This window comes from Mastigoproctus giganteus, chromosome 7 (genome assembly GCF_048544385.1).
Source record: "Mastigoproctus giganteus isolate SK-2022 chromosome 7, ASM4854438v1, whole genome shotgun sequence".
Taxonomy (NCBI): Eukaryota; Metazoa; Arthropoda; class Arachnida; order Uropygi; family Thelyphonidae; genus Mastigoproctus; species Mastigoproctus giganteus.
Genome location: NC_143581.1, coordinates 173,264,964 through 173,277,082, shown reverse-complemented (window position 1 = coordinate 173,277,082; position 12,119 = coordinate 173,264,964). Strand labels below are relative to the sequence as shown.

General features: G+C 40.0%; 1 protein-coding gene across 6 annotated transcripts in view; it reads right to left on the bottom strand.

Moving 5' to 3' along the window:
* lig (ubiquitin-associated protein-like lingerer) overlaps window positions 1-12,119 on the bottom strand; it is a 574,370-nt gene that overhangs the window by 371,638 nt on the left and 190,613 nt on the right. The gene's annotated exons all lie outside the window — the stretch shown is intronic.

Here is a 12,119-nt window from a genome sequence, read left to right as displayed (position 1 = left end):
TTGCCTAGAGGCTGGTAAGCCTTGCACCGCTGCTCATACCTCCACGTGGTCTGGGGTAGGCAGGCGAGGGGATAACCCCTTGCCTGGCTGAATTGAGCAATTGGTTTAGTAGGAGCAAGGAGTTTTTTTTTTTTTTTTATGTTTAAACTTTTAGAGATTTTTCAAAACTCGGGAGGGGGCTTATTTTATATCTCCTGAGGTTACTGAAAGTATATCCGTGCCCTCACCAAATTAAAGGCTTTTTCCCCTGGGACCCTCACTCATTAAATTTGAATAAGGTGGGTTTTAGCTTGCTTGTGAATAGATTTTTGTGAGCATTTTAGAGTCAGTCAGGGTGTGCCATATTTGTGGGCTCTAGATCCTGTATTGTTTGTTTGTAAATTTTATAAATAATTGGCCATTTCCCATTTTAGGGATTCAGCTTTTATTGTAAATATATTTGATAGTACAACCCAGAGGGGGCACCTCCGTTGCCATGTGGGAAGAGGAGCAGCAGTGTGTAACACACACTTCTTGATTAGACCGGGGTTCGAGCCAGTCACCACCACATACACAGCATGCGGAAAGGTCAGGGAATGGCCACCGCATATTCCAGGAGCAATACGGCCTTAGTTGCTAATGCTCATAAAACCCAAATAACAATAACAAACCAGAGCTGTAATGCTCAGTATCTTCTACGTTGATATTAATATTTGTAAAATAATAAAGATTATTATTCTTTTGTGTTTATTGGTGGAAAATATCATACAGAAGTGTTCTATGTATTATATTGAGGTAAATTCTCTTATTATTTTACAAATATTGATATGAACATAATATTGGTCATTACAGCTCTAGTTCATACTATCAAATTCATTTTCAAAAACTGACTATTTCATTCACTTCCTTTCTCTCCAGTTATAACTTTTTGATAGGTGGGTCAGAAAATTGCTAGCTAGGGGGGATACAAGGACTAATAGATTAACAGTAGCCACTGGCAGAGGTGAAAGTGATTCTTGCACTGCTTCTATTGGAATGAGCAGAAGCCTGGAAAACAAGATGCAGGATATTTCAGAGACTGCTGGGAGTCATTGCAGTACAAGTAAACACATGGCTTGTGTTAGGGTAGCTAAGAATAGTAGCTAAGAATAGAAACAAGTGCATGTATACTTGCATGTACACCAATGCTAGGAGTTTGGTTAATAAATTTGATGAATTTGAGGTATTGCTCAAAGCATCAAAGATGGATATCGTTGGGATATCAGAGACGTGGTGTCACACAAATATAAGGAATGCAGAACTGGAATTTGGGGAGTACAATGTGAACAGAAAGGATAGACAGGATAGGAAGGGTGTCGACATCGCTGGACAGTGCAGTGTCGAGTCAGTTTGGTGTGACATAAGCACTGGGAGATCAAAATTGAGAGTAGGAGTGTGCTATAGGCCTAATGACTCTGATGAGTATAACAAGAAGCTGTACAGGGAAATAGAGTGGGACAGTAAATCAGAGAGTCTTATAATGGGGGATTTTAATTTCTCAGATATTGATTGGAATTTGTGGGTTGGCAAGGCTTTTGTGCATTTATGGGATGATTGTTTTCTACATCAGCATGTTCGGGAGGCAATTAGATTTGATTATCAGTAGTGATTCTTCATGCATTAAGAATCTGCAGATGAAGGAACCACTAGGTGGCAGTGATCACAGTGTGCTGAAATGGGATTTACACAAAGAGGTAACTACCATCAGGGGTAAAGGGAAGGGTTTTTGCTTTCGTAAAGGCGACTACGATGGCCTGAGACAGTATTTAAATTCTATACAGTGGGACCAGCTGATGATGTTACCAACAGCAAATTCAAAATGGGAAGCATTCAAAGAACTTATCTTGGAAGCTACTAGGCTTTACATACCAACTAAGAAATATTTTTCAAAGTTTAGGCCTAAATGGATGTCAGATGAACTAATGAGACATATGGGAGAGAAGAAAAACGCATGGGATACATATAAATGAACACGTGACACAGAAGCCTGTGATAGATATAAGTTGATCTGTAACCAAGTTACAAAGGAGGTTAGGCAGGCAAAGGCAGATTATGAGAAATCTTTGGCAAGGGATGCAAAGAAAAACAGCAAAGAGTTCTTTACTTATGTAAACTCTAGAAGGAAGGGGATGAATCAGATTGGTCCACTTGATATCGATGGTTCAACTGTTAATGATGATCCTGCTCAGGTAGCTAACAAACTAAATGAATATTTTGCATCGACATTCACACATGAGGAGTTATTCTGCGAGGGGAATGTCAGAGGTGTATTCAACTCTGGCAGTAAGCTAGATAATCTTGTAATAACTGAGAGTAAAGTGAAGGAGAAATTGTTGAAGATAAACACAAGAAAGGCACCTGGGGTGGATGGGATCTATCCAGTTATAATAAAGGAGGCAGCAAAGGAAGTAAGCAAACCCTTAGCCATAATTATGAGAGATTCTTTGGACTCAGGGGAGGTACCCATAGACTGCAGATGTGCAAATGTGACTCCAATTCACAAAGGAGGATTAAAGACTGACAAGTAATTATAGACCTGTGAGTTTAACTTCTGTTCCAGGGAAATTAATGGAGCCACTGGTTAAAGAAGCACTTCAGGATTATCTAGACAAGACTTCAGTTATAGCTCGGACACAGCATGGTTTTGTTAAGGGGAAGTCTTGCCTGACCAATTTGATTGGATACTATGATGCAGTCACAAAAGAACTGGAGGCAGGGAATAACTTTGATATTATATACTTGGATCTTAGGAAGGCTTTTGATACTGTTGCACATGGAAGACTGCTGCACAAATTGGAGCAGTGTGACATTGGAGGCAAATTGCTGCTATGGATAAAGGGGTGGTTGGGGTGAGAAGACAGAGAGTGGTAATGAATGGACACTGCTCGCTGTGGACTAATGTTATTAGTGGAGTCTCTCAGGGTTCAGTGTTGGGTCCATTATTGTTTTCTGTATTTATAAATAATATTAATGATGGTATATCAAGCTTAATGTCCAAGTTTGCAGATGATACAAAGGTTGGCCGGGTTGGTAAGGACACTACTGATGCTATGCTGCTGCAACAGGATCTGGAAAGGTTGAGCAGGTGGGCTGAGAGGTGACAAATGAAGTTTAACATTGACAAATGTAAAGTTGTACATATGGGAAACAGCAACCCCAGAGCAACGTATCAACTCTTTGGTACTACACTGACAGTGGTAGAGAACGAAAAGGACCTGGGGGTAATTGTGCAGGCAGATATGAGGTTCTCTGAGCAGTGCAGACGGGCTGCAAGAGTAGCTCATGGGGTCTTGTCATTGATATACAGGAATTTTTCTAGCAGGATAAGGAGGTGATTATTCCCTTGTATAAGGCAATGGTCAGGCCACACCTTGAATACTGTATACAGGTATGGAGGCCTCATTTCAAGAAGGATGTAGAGCTGCTGGAACGAGTACAGAGAAGGGCAACAAGATTAGTGAATGGAACAAAGGATTGCTCTTATGAAGAAAGGCTTAAGTTTTGAAAATTACAGTGTCTGGAGACTAGGCACCGGCAAGGTGATCTGATAGAGGTGAATAAAGCCTTGAATAGTTTGAGCATGCTCAATGCTGATGGGATTCTTCCTCTTGCTCAGAAAAATCACCTGAGAGGGCATAAATTCAAATTGAGGAAAGACAGATGTAGGATAGATGTGCAGAAATTTGCCATTAGCCAGCAAGTAGTTGGTTGGGGAAACAGACTTCCATCGCTTGTTGTGGAAGTTGATAGCCTAAATAAATTTAAGCCTCAGCTGGACAGGTATTTCAAATGAACGGAGGGGTGAAGTGGAAGTGGGGTTTTTTTTTTTTTTTGGCTGATGCTGCATAGGCTTGCTTTCTTGCATCATGCGCCTCTACTAATGTTAATAATACACACAATTATGGGGGATTTTTTTGAACAGCTTGGTGCAAAATTACATTAGATTAACACTAAGATACTCAGCCCAAAGTTACCATATTTCTTTTCTAAAATATTGCCTTCAAAACAACATCGTTTCGAATTTTGCCAGGGTCAATTTAAATCATAAAATTTCGGGCATAAAGCAACTAGCACTTGCCACATCGCATAATATAGTTACACTTGCCTTAAATCTCGGTATTCTAATAAACGGAAATACCTTTCCCGGGTTAGGAAACTTCGCAACAAATTAAAAATTATCTACATCCTAGCAATTGGTCGGTATTGAAGATCTCCATAGATTTGCGACAGGAAGCACAGCCCTCAGAAATAAAAAACAGACACGTTAGCTAACTGAATACATTATCGGAAGGGTCAAAACATGTTCATGCGAATTCTAACAAATTGTCGCAGGCTTGCGACCAAATACATAAGTGTTGGAGGTTTCAGAGTCGATTGCACAGGCTAAGGACAACCGATCGGTAGGCCTTGATTTGATAGAGGTGAAAGTAATGAAAAGAGCATTCTATTTGACACCTGTTGTCTTTGTAAATATGTATAATAAATGTTTAGATAAAGTTTCCTTTCCCCTAGCCTGGTCAACTGCCCTATTAAAAAAATTATAAAAAGTCCAAATAAGATACAGGAGCAGCCTGGTTCATACTGCCCGATTGCTTTACTATCGGTGCTGGCAAAAACATATGAATGACTATGTATTAGTAGAATTATGATTATATACAAACAAAACCTGTTGTTCACTTGTAATCAATTTGGTTATAGGAAGGGAAGATCAACAGAAGATGCCATGTGCCAGATGGTGAGGTATACACAGGACTATGATGGGCAGTATGTACTTGGTGTTTTTGTAGCTTTTCATGGTGCATTTGATAGGCTGTTGTGGGAAGGGATCTTAACTAGGTTAAGAGCAACAAAATGTTCTGAAAAATTGTTTTCTGCATTTCAACAATATTTTGAAGGTAGGAAAGTTGTCATAAGAACAGCTTACACATAAATTGTAAAAGATGTAGTGATAGGTTGTCCTCAGGACTCTGATCGGTCCTCAGGCCTGGTGCATGGTAATAGACGAATTCCTGAAACGAAATTATGTGGGTGTTGATGTGATAACCTATACCGATGACCTTCTCTTTTTGGTGTATGGTAAGGCCTGAACTCATATAGAAGAACAGGCTGCATGAGTTTTGGAAGATTTAATGGAATGGTCCACATTGTATAGCTTAAAAATTTCTGAAACTAAAACTGTGCAACTATTGTTAAAAGGACAATTGAGCAAGAATAGGCGACCTTTGGTTCGTGCACATGGAGTGTCTGTTCGATATATCACAACAGTTAAGTCCTTGGGTGTGTTGATAGGAGAGTAGAACAGTTTTGTCCCATATGATAAGTATTTGAAAAAGAAGATAAGAACATTATACACCAAGCTAAAGAGAGTTATATAAGGGTAGACTGGGATAAAAAGGGCAGAGCACTTAATCTATTGTATGACTGTCACTTCGTCCCAATAATAACTCATGCCTCAGCAGCTTGGCTTCATAGAATGACAAATTCGTTAATTAAAAAGTATATTTTGCAGGCTCAAAGGTTCACTCTTTTGTCAATCACTAGGGTATGTTGAACTGTTTCAACAGATGCTCTTCAAGTTGTTTCAGGTAGGCTGCCAGCGGATTTGTTGATTATTCTGCCCACTTTGATGTATTGCACAAGGAGGAATATAAGATGGACCACGTTAAATGTGAGTTCATACCCGAATGATGGAAGGCTGTATACCAGACAATATGTACAATCTGAGAAAAGAAGGATATTGTCAAAGTTAATGTTAGGATGGAAAAGGAGGTGGGACACCTCAGATAAAGGTAGGGTTACCTATTTGTTCTTGCCAAAAGTTAACATTATTGATGTAAGGAAGAAATTCTGGCAGCAGTTCGGTGTGAATGCAGCCTTCCTTATTACTGGGCACAGTCTTGCTAAAAGACTATGAGTTAGGGTTGGCACAAGATCAGAATTTCCCAGTAGAGACCATGAGGAAACATCTGAACATATGTTCTATTGCAGCTGTTAGGTAAAGAAAAAGATACACAGTCAATTGGAGATATTGATGGGAAGGCTTGAGCAAAGATCCTTATGGACTATGTTTGTGGAAAAATATAACTTTGCTTATTTTAATGATTTTTTTAATGCAGTATTTAAAAGGAGAGAGCAAATAAAAATAAGATAGCAAAGCCCGCCTCCCAGTGGCAGAGATGGAAACCAAGTCCACTGAGATAGGCGAGACTTACGATGAATGTTCAAAGTTTATCTCACTTGGTTTGGGCCAAGCAGCATAATGAGCTCTCAATCTTCGTTAGTTACGTTAGTCAAGTAACTCTTAGTTACTTGTGTTATTTTGGGTGGTGTTAAATTAATTAATAAATTATTAAGTTTCATTATACAGCATGAGTTAAAAATTTAAGTTCTAAGCCACATAAGCTTTGGCTTGGGTGTTGGGGGTCTTAACGGTATCTGGAACGAATGACTAGCGATGTTGGAAGGCATTCCAGTCAGCCTGGTCAATCTTCCACCAGGGTAAACAGAATGGCAGACACAGTTTACTACTAGTTAGGGTGGTTATTATGGGGAACTTATCACTTCCCTATGGGTTTTCCTCCACTGCCCAAGTAAGCAAAGGGAGGAGAGAAGGGGAGCAGACAGAATGATCAATGGCACAGAAAGTATGGGTAGGCATGTGGAAGGTGTTTGTTCCCACATTTAGAGGGGGGGGGGGAATCACTGCCAGTGAGCATATGCTCTATGACTCATCTCCTTGCATTGATATTAGCACTACACCACAGAGTATTATGACCATAAAAATCCCCAACTAAGAAGGGGAAAGGCAATTGCATGATGAGATCAAGTTCTTTTTGGGGATGTCGATCCCAGGTGGCAAATAAACAGAGCAGACAGTTAATAAGAACCCCACTATAAGGCAAATTGCTACAGCCTCTATTCTAGTGGTAAGGTGGGTAAGGTGAAAAGACTGAAAGGGGATCTGGTTGCTCACGAGGATTGCAACTCCTCCGTGAGCAGGACCATCCACAATTCTATCCTTAGGAATGATGGTAATGTTATACATAGTGGGGTCATAGTTTGCCTTTAAATAAGTCTCCTGTATGCAAAAGCACACTGGTTTATGCTTTTACAGGGGTGCATTGATGTCATCTGCATTTTGTTGGAATCCTTGGAAAATCCACTGTAGGAATTTAGCCATTATTTTGCCTTGGTGGGCCCATCACGCAGCTTCTGAGGTGCCAAGACTTCATTTTGTCAGTCTCAGTTTTATCTTTTTTGGGAAGTATAGACTCTGTCATGTGTCTATTTCTTCCTTTGCAAAGAGTTCTAAGAATGTATCATGTACCTCCTTGGATTCGAAATCCATTTTTTTCTTGACCTGATGTGGGTGGTTGTTTTCTGTACTATTAATTTAGTGCTCACTTCTGGTAATGATGGAGCACTAGGAGGTACCGATATTGGAGTGGCAGATTTCTGTGCTGGTTTTTCTGAGCTTAGTAATTAGCGAGCGATGGGCATGAATGACTCTTTTGGTGGTCAGTCATTTCCATTAGAGCCCCAATCAAACATTTCTTTGATACCTTTTCAGCATATGTTGTGTTACTTCTACTTATTGGTTTAACTGCTTTCCTGGCCTCCTGGTATGAAATGTTCAGTTCTGCCTTTAGTTGTATTTCCTTTTCTTCCTTCCACCTCTGGGGTGCCCTTGAGTAAGCAGGGTGCTTGCCTTTGCAGTTAATGCATGTTATCGGAACTACATTTTGCATATGCAAAGGTACCACGACAGGCCATTTGTGAATGTCCATACTTCTGGTACTTTAATGGGCTTGGAATATATGGATGCACTCTGCAGTTTAGATAACCAGCTTTAATTTCACTGGAAGATACTTGTGTAGTAAAAGTAAGGATGAGGTTCCTAGTCGGGACTACATTCCCATCCCTACATACCAACATTCGTTTTGTTGCTGCTGTCACTCCTTGGCATTTTAGTTCTGAACAGATTTCCTCCTCATAGATCCCATTGACACCCCACCAGACATTGAACTCATCCCGAGATAACGCCTAGGGATGAGTTCAATGTCTGGTGGGGTGTCGTTACAATTGGTATATTGGTATTCCCCCTATATATGTTACTCTGAGGGGCTGTTCAGAATGCCTATCAGTTTTTGTGTCAACAATAATGTCACCAGAACTCATTTTGGTGGGCCTGCTAGCCCTTTTAAACCCTCCTGGATGAAGAATGATGACATCTTCAATATGGGCTTTGAGCCCATATTTGAAGATGATTATAACTCATATTGTGGAATGTACAATCAGGAAACAAGGTGTTGGACCTGATATATCTTCAGTTCTGGGTCTTTTATCTGAGGAAGCATTTTGTTTCATTAATATAATTTTCTGGTAGGGACCATGTTGGGGTCACAGAAGGAGAATTTAAAGTATCAGGATCCATAGGTTTTTTTTTTTCAATGCCCAAACTCCCCACCCACCACAGAGCCTAAAGGGACACCAGGGCTGCCCAGACACTATACCCACACCTCCACCAGCCTGAATCCCATCTCTTGGACCAACATGAGTGGGGGCATGGTATCAATACGGTTGACCCTTGCAGGTGAACCCACTAGCCGAATGATCATGGTTGAGTCATCCAGAGGGAAAAAAAGTCTTTGAAGCAGGGGTCAAAGTGGTGTGTCAAAGCTGGGCCCCCCTCAATCACCAGGATTCCCCTTTCTGAATTACCACGGGTCGCAGCGCACAGCAACCGTGCCAGATCCCATTGATGTTAGCCTTGAACCTAGGCTGTGGGCAATGGATCCCAGTGATGCTAGTCTGGAAGACCAGCAGTGCCACTCAGAGGTTCCCTCACCAAGCACAGGTGGGTGCCCACATTGAGAAGTGAGTAACATGGCAGATATAGGAACAGACTAATTAGAGATATAGAATGGATCACTAGTTTTAACTTCCATCTCTAATGCTTTGAACAGCAACAAAGAAAATGCCACCTGGAATAACCATAAAGTCTTTCAAACTCAACATTTTAAGTAACCAATTTTTCTTTGAACAGGAATGCAAAAACCTTTTTTATATATATTAATAATATCATGACAGTGAGTGAAGTGAAGAGTGCAGCCTCAGTGAAATATAGCATAATACCATTTTAGAAAGGCTGCTTTAATGAATATTTGCCCTCTGCATAAAACACTTATGCAGGGGACAACTTTATTAATGTTTTATACCTACTATTCAATGATTTCTAATGATGATGCGATGATCTATGCAGGCTCTACTACACCAAAGAGAAATATGTAAACTAATTATATCATTTTTCATCTCTTCATAAGAGCAGCTTTTACTTTTAATCATATTATTAATAAAATTTTAGGGTAGAATGCCTCACAAACTCTGTGAAATAGAAACTATGGTACTGTTTAGTGCAATTGTACTATTACAAAACAATTGAATTTCAAGACAAACAGTTTGTACATTAGGCATCATTATTATAACTCATATTGTGAGATCCTTCCCCTTATACTTTGAATAAGGACTACTTCCTTATTAGAGAAGTCTGCTGTTGCTTGAGTTAAGTAGCACCATTCTAAACTATTTCACCTGTCATCAGGAGACAGTACGTACCCATCAATATAAGAGTTGACAACTCAGTTGTGACTTGTTTCTACAATATGTGAGATGCCAAAAGGTATACTTCTTAAACTAATGAAATTTTAGGGCAGAAAGACTCAATTCTGGTTTGTCTTTAAATTCAACTATAAAATAATGATGCAATTGACCTAAACAATGGCATACCTTGAATCAGAGGGCATATGATGCAAGAAAGAAAGCTTATGCAGCATAAGCAATAAAAAACTTCCAATTTCACCCATCCACTCACTTCAAAAGTCTGTCTGATTCTTCCTTGAATTTATTTCTGTTATCAACTTCCACAACAACAAATGGAAGTTTGTTCCAGCAATCAAACTGCTGGCTCAAGGCAAATTTCCACACATCTATTCTACAACAGTCTTTCCTTAAATTGAGTTTATGCCCCCCTCAGGTTCTTAATCTGAGCAAGAATCCCATCAGCATTAAGCCTGCTCAAATCATTCAAGGCCTTATACACCTCTATCAGATCACCTTGCAGGTGCCTAGTCTCGAGATGATGCAATTTGTATAAATTAAGCCTTTCTTGATAAGAGGACCCCTTCATTCCACTTACCAATCATGTTGCCCTTCTCTGTACTCATTCTAGCAACTCTACATCCTTTCTAAAATGAGGCCTCCAGATTTGTATGCAGTACTCAAGGTGTGGCCCGGCCATTACCTTATACAAAGGGATAATCACCCCCTTATCTGTGCTAGCAAAATTCCTGTATATCACTAACAAAACCCCACAACCTGATCTGGCAACATCTCTGCATTGCTCAGAAAACTTGACATCTGAATGCAAAATATACCCACAGGTCTTTTTCATTATCCTCTACACTGAGTAGAGGATAATGAAACTACCACACAATGAGTACATTTCTCTGGGGTTACTGATTGATTTTTGGTTTTTTTTTTTTTTTTTTTTGTGGCGCAAAAACAGCAAGGTTATAGCACCCCATGGCAAGGTCATAATTCAAGAAAGATGAGACTGGTAACTTTTAAAAAGGTTACTTGGTCGAAAAGTACATATATATACACAGACATCAATAAAATCAGTACAATGATAAAAACAAATTGTATTTTTCATATGAGTGTATAAATATTAATCAATTTTAAAAATTTAAAAAACTGCTGACACATTGTCATTTAAAATCTGACTGAGCATATATGACTCTGTCAGATGGGAAAAACCAGCAGTAAAATGAGCATTTTTAAAACTGGTACAATCACATAAAATATGTTGAACGGATAAAATGGTGTTGCATTGCTCGCACACAGGAGGGTCATCAGCCCTCAGCAAAAAGAAGTGTGTCAGATGACAGTGTCCTATGTGGAGCCGAGCAAGAACAACTTCCTCTTTGCGATCCCTGCATAAGCTGGACTGCCAATGATGGATCACAGGCTTAATTTGACATTGTTTGTTTGTAGTAATCAGGCGATGCCACGAATCTTGCCACTGAGAATGTAAGTTACTATGAATTACTTGCCTGTAGTTTGTATAGGGAACTAACAGGTCAAGATTATCCGTCAGGGCTGCCAAATTATTTCCTGTAATCCCGATGTGACTGGGGATCCAGCAGAAGCGGATATCAAATACGCTTGCATATAGGATGTATATTATCTGCTGAATTCGGGACAGGGTTGGATGATTAGTGTGTGACACCGCTGATAAAGCCTGTAGTGCACTCACTGAGTCGGCATATATAATACACCATTGGTATCGGTGATTTCTTATGTAAGCTAGAGCTAACTCTATAGCATCCACCTCTGAAGTGTAAATGCTACAGTCAAGGGGTATCTGCTTTGATATAGTATTATCTGGAAAAACAGATCCCACATACGATTCTAACTTTGAGCCGTCTGTGTAAACTGGCAGGAAGTCAGAATGTTCTGCATGGTGTTGTGAATAGAGCTGAAGGTAGACATAAGACTGAGTACTGGACTTCGTCACAATCTTCAGCGAGAAGTCACATGCTGGTATTTGCGCATGCCAGGGTGCTGCATTGGTGATCAAGCAACCTTGTCTACCGAGATGTTAACCTCATCGAGTAGCTCTTGAACACAAATGCCGAATGGGTGATTGGCGGTCCGTCATGTGTTATAGAGATTTTCCGATCGTGGCTCAAAAACAGATGTCAATGTTTTGGGTGATCTGGCAGGGATTTCAGTTTGAAGGCATATTGTATAGATAACTGCATTCGTTGAAGCGACAAGGATGGTTCATTTGCTTCAACATACAGACTTAGGACAGGCGATGTTCTGAATGCACCATTAGCAATACGAATGGCTTGATAATTAATGGGGTCAAGCCAACGAACAGTGCTATTTCTGGCAGATGCATATACCTCAGACCCATAATCTAATTTTGAGAGTGCTAGTGCACGGTAGAGACGGAGTAGAGTGCATCGGTCTGCGTCCAAGAGGTAGAAGAGAGAGAGCAGAGAATGTTAAGCCCTCTCGTGCACTTTGTGCATAGC